An 8,102-nucleotide genomic window follows, 5' to 3' on the forward strand; every position below is an offset into this window, starting at 1 on the left:
GCATGTCAGTTAAGTGTGTGAGGGTTCAGGGCTTAGACCCTTAGGGATGAGATCGGGATTCAGCCATAGACATAAACACTGACCACTGGTCATACGAGGAAGCAAACTCATTTGTGTGGACACACCTACAGACGAGGACGTAAACACCAAAACCTGGAGGTCTCCCTCTCTAATGACGTCTTACAAAAGAGACGGTGGTAGGCAGGGATGTAGTGAAATAAGAGGTGGGTAAACTATGATTTATGGAATCACGGTGAGGTGGACTGCACCATGCGGTATTGGATTTTTAAAAAAGGAATTCAGAACATGTTTGATGATGGTGGAGGTTATTGTCCAATGTTTATAACAATATCAGTGGTATTATATGGTTCTTAGAGTGTACATGTTGTAAATGTGGATAATACAGTGTGATTTTTTAATGTTAAAAGTTGCAATTGGTGAATTAACTCTTTTGACAGGTGGATAAACTCTAATAAGAGATGGATAAACTCTTATTTCTGAAATTCTGATATTTCAGAGTTGGATCAACTGCATTTACTTGCGTTTAGCCTCCACTACATCCCTGGCGGTAGAGTGTGAACTGTATGTTTGAAGCTCTTATATGAAATGCTAGTGAACAATCAGAAGGTGAGAGGCTCATGGTGTCTGTGGTCTTACAGTCAGAGGTCAGTGAAAGGACTAACAATGTTCCAGCATTCACTTAGAACAACAGACTGGAGAGCTCAGGACAAACAAGCTATTTTAATTATTTGTTATTGACACCAACAGTACTACAGTAGTTCAACTAACATTTTTTTTTCCCGCAACAACATGTAACCTACATGACCCCAAAAACCAAGTTGTGTGAAATGAGAAAATCAAAATCAATACCAGATAAACGACCACCATGCGTTTCTTGTAGACCCCATTGTGTAATGTGCATTTGAATAAAAGGTATTTGTTTTCAGAAACTCCTACTGTACTTGGGAGCCGTTTGTGAGCTCTTTTCTCTTCTAGAAGTGTGGTGTTAAAGATCAATCACACTGAGCAGAGTGAGACACACCATATGCTGCTCAGAGAATCCATAAGACAGTTTCTTCCTGTTGTATTTAGATGCTCCATTACCGTAATGTCCCCACCTATTAAAGCTGCAGTTGGCAAGTCTGACAGATTGAGGGGACTTAGCCAAAATGTTGAATGTTTACAACTCTCATGCCCCTCCCCTGCTACCACCGAGCACCCTCTCATCGAGTTTGTGCTCGTCAGTGCGCACCAGACTGTGATTGACAGTCAGATCTCACACAGCCCTGCTCTGATTGGACTAGAAGAACCGGGAGCTGTGGATTTTTGCAAAACAAATAACAGGCTCTAGGTGGAGGTAGAAGTGCGGGTTTTTTTTCTAAAACCGGCTGATTTATAATGTTCTGTCGGAACATAGTGTCGGTTTCAGTGAATACGATCAAAAAAATCTTACCCACTGCAGCTTTAACCAAGGTTTATACATTGATTTTGCAAAATGTCTTCAGCTATGAGGTTAATACACTGGGGCGGGCTACACATGGGAATGCATTTCTTTTCAGTCTTCTTTCTGATTAAAGCACGATCTGATTCTGATTCACTGGGCTATTGGGCACTGCTGTTGATACAGGGGTGCGGTTAACCCTTAAAGTTGTAGGTTTTTGAACATTCTAAGTTCCGCAACAATTGAAGGTTCTAAAATTCTATGTTGAATTCAATGAACCCAGATATTCTTTAGAATGTTAATTTCCCAACATTCCCGTCACACCGGTGTGACGGTGCTCCTTTAAGGGTTAATACATGGTTTAGTTTATTAATTAGCATAAAACACTGTCCTGCGGCTAACCCAAGGAATGACTGTCAGTGTGTGTTTGTAAAGATTTAGTCGTCACATAGTCTCCTACAGCCTCAGCTTAGCCTGGTTAACACCAGACAGCTTCTAAAATCTCAATTGACATTGAGAGTGGGTTTGGAAAGGCTCCATTGACTTCGACTTCGAGGGTTGTAACCAGCAGTGAAATTTAACTTAAATTGGTGCATTAAACTTCTACCAAATCGTTTCAGAAGTGCAGCAATCAAATCTTCCTAGCAAACAAAGGTTTTAAATGTAGTTGATTACTCAATTCCAAAGAAAATACACGTCTATATTTGTTTAACCTTGTCGCCATCAGTGCAGCCATTGGTTGTGCTGAATTCACTGCTCTATCCGTCATCATATAAAGCCCGCTCCATGCCGTGTGATTGGTGCCTGGGTTTTTGGAACATTGGAAATGGGTGTCAATTGCCTTCTTGCCATTCTGACCTGCAGTGCTAGGTACGGTAAGTCTCATTATACTGAAAACAATACCAACAAGAGTTTTTTTATCTTGATATAAGATTAACAGTTGGTTAGATTTTATAAGCAGTTTTTGTAGCTTACCCAGAGTTTGTCTGGCCGACTCCTGTGGTTTTATGTACTGTATGTCTGTCCAGGGCTCCATTGAGAAAGAGAATTAGGTCTCAATAGGACTAACCCTGGTAAAATAAAGGCATAATGAAAAATGCCTGAGCAGAACAACCCAGCACAACACAGAATTAAGCCATTAAAAACCACGAGTAGAGAGAGAGGGGGGGGGTCATGGGGAACATAAAAACACTGACTGAACTAAAAGCTCCACAAGAACCAACACAGAGGATAAGGACCACAAGAACCAAACACAGAGCATAAGAACCACAAGGAATAAACGCAGAGCTGAAGAAAGCAATGTAGAATTTAAGATCCACTAGAACCACATATAGGGAGCAGTGAAAGGTGCTATATTAAGCTAAATAGGAGGATGTTAGAGCTTCCACTGGAGAGACCTTAATGCATCTGATGCACATAGCTATTGGTGACTCACACACTAATGAATGGAGCCATGACACACACACACACACACACAATGACCCTCTAATGACTAAAATCCCATAGACCCCAGACCAGCTGAGAGAGCCCAGGGACTGCTGTGCTCTCAGAAGCTATACACCCACGTATGCATATGCATACACACACACATGCATGCACACACCACACACACACTGAGAAGGGCACCAACACACAGACCCACACACCAATTTCCTGCACTTAGTCTACCTTATAACAGAGCAGCCACTGGGAAACTGGAATAAAATATCAGCGTCATGTCAAGACCCTCTGGAGCAAAAAAACATACAAACAAAAAAACATTATTACAACCCATAACTTAATTTGATACTCATAACAGATCCTCATTGGATACTATAGTTATCCTGGAGAGTGAAAAGCAGCAGATATCCAATTTAAAACGACATTGTGTTGTCATGTATTGTCATTAGGGAAGTCTGTGTAACATATAGGGTTATTCAGAAAGTGACCTTGTTTGCTACATTAAATTACCTTTTGTTTCATGATTGTTTTTCAAAGTTGTTTCAAGATCAGCTATGCGGGACAGCAAACTGTATTCTGTGATGAATAGTGCATACACAGGTATGTGTGGCTGTGAATAGGTGCAGCTCTTAACGCTGTGGGCATCAGCCCTGATGGCTTTTTAATGTGCTCGTGCTCATATAAGGTGAATTTACCAGCACTTCTCTAATGGCGATTCCTTCTGCAGTCTCACCTGGTAATGAGAATTGATTTTCGGATGATCCATTTGTGCTTGTGGCAGTGAGCCTCTGCTGTAGAGGGGTGGACTTAACCCATAAGCCCTTGCTGCATTAGAGAAGGGCTGGCATGGCGTACGTCCCCGTAAGCCTCTCTCTCTCTCTTTCTCTCTCTCTCCCTCTCTCTCTCTCTCCCTCTCTCTCTCTTTTCTCTCTCTTTCTCTCTCTCTCTCTCCCTCTCTCTCTCTCTCTCCCTCTCTCTCTCTTTCTCTCTCTCTCTGGTGAGCCACTGTGATGATGAGATGGTGTTCCTGCTGCGTTCCAGTTGACCCTGAAGGTCACACCATCCCACCATTATGCCTATGAAAAGATGAGACATGGAGTGACACACACACATACACACACACACACACACACACACACACAGGAAATGGATAACAATGGAAAGGAGGAGTCTGTGGAAATGATGCCTGAGCTTTGGGAGAGCCATGGAGGACAACCTGACACACACAACCTCTCCATGCTCAAGTGTTTATAATGCTCTTCACTGCCAGTAATCTGCATTGCACTCCCCTCTAGTGTGCCATTAATACCTGTTTGGATTGGATAAGGATTTAGATCAGGCTGTGTGACTGGCTGGTTTTATGCTATCTAGTTCTATGGTAATATTAATATTTAAAGACATGTTTTTTTTTTTCATTTGATTGGATCAGTAATTAGTAATTACCTATTTGTGGTAAACAATTGGATCAGTAATTAGTAATTACCTATTTGTGGTAAACAATTGGATCAGTAATTAGTAATTAGCAGCAGAAAATAAACTCCCAGATATGTCGGATGTAAAGATAAACACTTTGCTGTTAGCACTTTGGCTCTCGGAGTCTCTTTGAGGACAGTGTTGGCACGGCAGAGGTTGCATGTTAAATTATTCTTTGGAAATAATATTAAAATGTTAATATGAGCTCTCCTCTCCTTTCATCCTCTCCTCCCTTCCCCCTCTCCTCTCTCCTCTCCTCTCCTCATCTCTCCTCTCCTCTCCTCTTCTCTCCTTTCTTCCTCTCCTCCCTTCCCCTCTTCTCTCCTCTCCTCTCCTCATCTCTCCTCCTCTCCTCTCTCCTCTCCTTTCTTCCTCTCCTCCCTTCCCCTCTTCTCTCCTCTCCTCTCCTCATCTCTCCTCTCCTCATCTCTCTTCTCCTTTCTTCCTCTCCTCATCTCTCCTCTCCTCATCTCTCCCCTTCCTCTCCTCTCTTCCTCTCCTCTACTCTTTCTCTCCTCTCCTCTCTTCCTCTCCTCATCTCTCCTCTCCTCATCTCTCCTTCTCTCCTCTCCTCTCTCCGCTCCCCTTTCCTCTACTCCTCCTCTCATGATCATCCATGCCTGTGCGCTTGCTTTGATGTATTACACATCAGTTTATAACTCTACAAAACATTTTAATCAGCATGGTGATCTTGTCTGCCTGGCGTTGGACAGTAATGGGTACAGAAGGCCATTAAAGGCTAGTGCGCTCGGTTCGAGTGTGAAACCTCATCAGGAGTGTCTCTGCAACCACACACACACACACACACATAACACACACACACGCCGCTCGCACACACACACACACACACACACACACACACACACACACACACACACACACACACGCACATTCATCAGTCCCTCTGATGAGGTACTTAGATTTAATGACCAAACACATCACATAACAAATCGCATAATACATGACTCGGACAAGCTGGCACCTGGCTTCCTTAGCAGTCATTTTGTGTGTGTGTGTGTGTGTGTGCATATGAGAGAGAGTTTTCCTCTAAAAACTGGATTAGACCACTGCTTCAGCCCTTTTCCATATCACACTCTACTTTGATCCCCCTATTTGATGCAGGGGAGAAAAAAAGAGCTTGAAACGGCGTGTGTCATATCAGACACACTTTCATAATGGAGTAGATGGAATCAGTCGTGCTTCTGTTTGGTTCAGAAATTCAATTTCAAGCCAGTGTGGCTCAGGACTGCGGTTCAACCCTCCAGACGGAGTGAGTTATAGGCCCGCAGCCATGCAGGAGATGAAATATCATAATGCGACGTCTTTCCCGTGGAGGGAGATAGGCGCCGTGTGCTTATGAGATGAGCACGCATGACTGACCCCACAGCTGCCAATCAGGCCAACGCTGTCGCCATGGCACCAGGAGTGAGGAGGAGGCTCTGTCGACGGACAACATACTTCTTAGTCAGCGCATTCAGTGTGGTCAACAGCGCCATCAGACCAGTCATAGCTGCAGACGTTTCAGGTATCCACCACTGATGTAGATGGTAAACATCAGGCTTCTGAGCTCCTGGCTGTTTTGGGATGGATGGGGAGTTAGCCTCTAAGATGTGCTAATTAAAGTTAATGTTAAAGTTGACTGGTTTTAAGCAGACGCTTGTATCCAATCCGGAATGGAACCTGGGGTCGAAGTTCGAATGACTGCATGGTGTAGACCATAGATATTATAACGCTAGATGCCGCATTGGGATCCAGAACGTACGTAAATAGCGACGCCATCTTGGTGGGGGCAGCAATCACTGGAGGCCAATGGAGGAGCATGTGACTGACTGGAAATCAGGCAGGTGTCTGTGATGTGCTGGCAAGTGTTGCCCATAGACAGTAAAGGTGTTGCCCCCAGCAATATGGCAACTGCGTTTACGATGCCACCTAATAGAACTCAACGGACAATGCGGTATCTACAGTAGCTTTCTAATATCTATTTGAATATCTACAGGCTCAAATGTTCACATGGACCCCAGTTTGATTCCGAGCGGCGGCCATTTTGCGATCCCACTCCCATCTCCCTCACACTGGTTTCCTGTCACTCTCAGCTTTTCAATCTACACAAAGATGTAGGGTCTTGAACCTACCTGTAGGGTCTGAGCCTTCAGCGTGAAGCTGTGGCTTTGTCAGCTAATGTCTGCATTGAGCCTCTAGCAGACATCCCAAGTCTCCCAGAAGTTCCGGGAGTCTCCCGCATATTGATAGCGGTTCCCTGACACCCGCAAATTAGGCAAAATCTCCCGGAATCTATAGTGAGCGATCAAGGGCGCGCATGCGAGACCGCGTGTGCATCTGAGTGTAGCGCGCACACGATGGGAGAGAGAGAGAGCTGGTGGTGCGTGTGTGCCTGAGTGCATCCAAGACAGAGAGCATCCCAATTGGCCTGTTTCGCTCAATCAACCAATCAGTTTTCAGTGTAGGCGGGCTTTTATCTCTTTTCTCCCGAACTTAATTACTGTAATCACTTCAGTGTATAGGAACAGGAGCGTCATGGCAGAGTCAGTGCCTCAAAAAAATTAAAATGTAAGACCCATTTCAAAGTGTAGGCTATTGTCTCATAACAGTAAAAAATATTGATAGGCCTAGTCTTGCACGCTGCACTGTTTGTAACAATGACTTTAGCATTGCCCATGGCGGGTTAAATGATTGCAAAAGACATGTTGAGGTGAGTGTAACAAGTGTCAATTCATGTGCATATTATTCAGGCCTATGCTAAATGGCTAGTTGCCAAGGCTACATGAAAAGACCAAACTACCAAAATCTACATATTTTATTTTCCCAATTTCTATCTAGGCCTTCCTTATTTGGTGCACTGACTAGACATCATTGAACATATTAATCTGTATTTAAGTAGGCTAAAGTTTTTTTTTTTTTTTTTTTTTTTGGGGGGAGGGGGGTCTTTGTGATACCTCCCTGAAATTACTTGTTGCAAGTTGGGATGTCTGCTCTAGGAACAGAGCCTATGTCTGGAAGCAGATTCCTTATCTTCCAAATGAGCCCATTGGCAGAGGCCGATGGGAATGGCCACTATGCTGTTGTCCCCTGTAGCTGTCTGCTCTCTCCACAGAGATGCACTGCCGACGATCCCGTTTACATAATCAAAACAACAGGAGTCTATCCAAACACTTTCACTTTACCAGTCAGCAGCTACATCATGCAGGATTTAGCTTATTACAGGAAAACAACTGCTACCTCTTACTGACCTGTTTTACCTTGAGCACGCACGCACGCATACACTAACACACACACACACACACACACACACACACACACACACACACACACACACACACACACACACATACAACACACACACACACACACAAGCTATAAACAGCCTTATGAAATGCCCTCTCTCTGTTTTCTAGAGAGACCTTTTGCATAACAGGGGAGAGAAGATAGCGGCCAAATTGCCCCGAGGCCGCTCCGTGTGGAGCATATGACAGTGCTTTACTCTTGTTCCATTCACAAGGAGGATTTAAAAATAAAATTGAAGCGTGTAGTTAAAGTAAACCAGGACAAACACACTCGTGCAAAGATAAGCTCTGGCAGGCGAGTCAAGCCACAGATGGTCTACTGAAACTCTCAGTGTTTGGTGTGTGTGTGTGTGGTGGTGGGGTTGGAGGGGCTGGGGGGGGTTGGTGTCCCTGGTACCCTGGCACATAGCATACATCAAACCTGCCCTCCACACACACACACACAC

At 44.2% G+C, this 8,102-nt stretch overlaps 1 protein-coding gene across 1 annotated transcript in view; it reads left to right on the plus strand.

Moving 5' to 3' along the window:
• The window catches only part of syndig1l (synapse differentiation inducing 1-like), a 10,654-nt gene extending 9,704 nt beyond the window's left edge, over positions 1 to 950 (plus strand). Inside the window, exon 4 of the mRNA XM_048270783.1 lies at positions 1 to 950. This exon is cut by the window's left edge and continues 641 nt beyond it. The gene's annotated coding sequence lies outside the window, so the exon portion shown is untranslated.
• The last annotated feature ends 7,152 nt before the right edge of the window (positions 951 to 8,102 follow it).

Source organism: Alosa alosa, chromosome 19 (genome assembly GCF_017589495.1).
Source record: "Alosa alosa isolate M-15738 ecotype Scorff River chromosome 19, AALO_Geno_1.1, whole genome shotgun sequence".
Lineage (NCBI taxonomy): Eukaryota > Metazoa > Chordata > Actinopteri > Clupeiformes > Clupeidae > Alosa > Alosa alosa.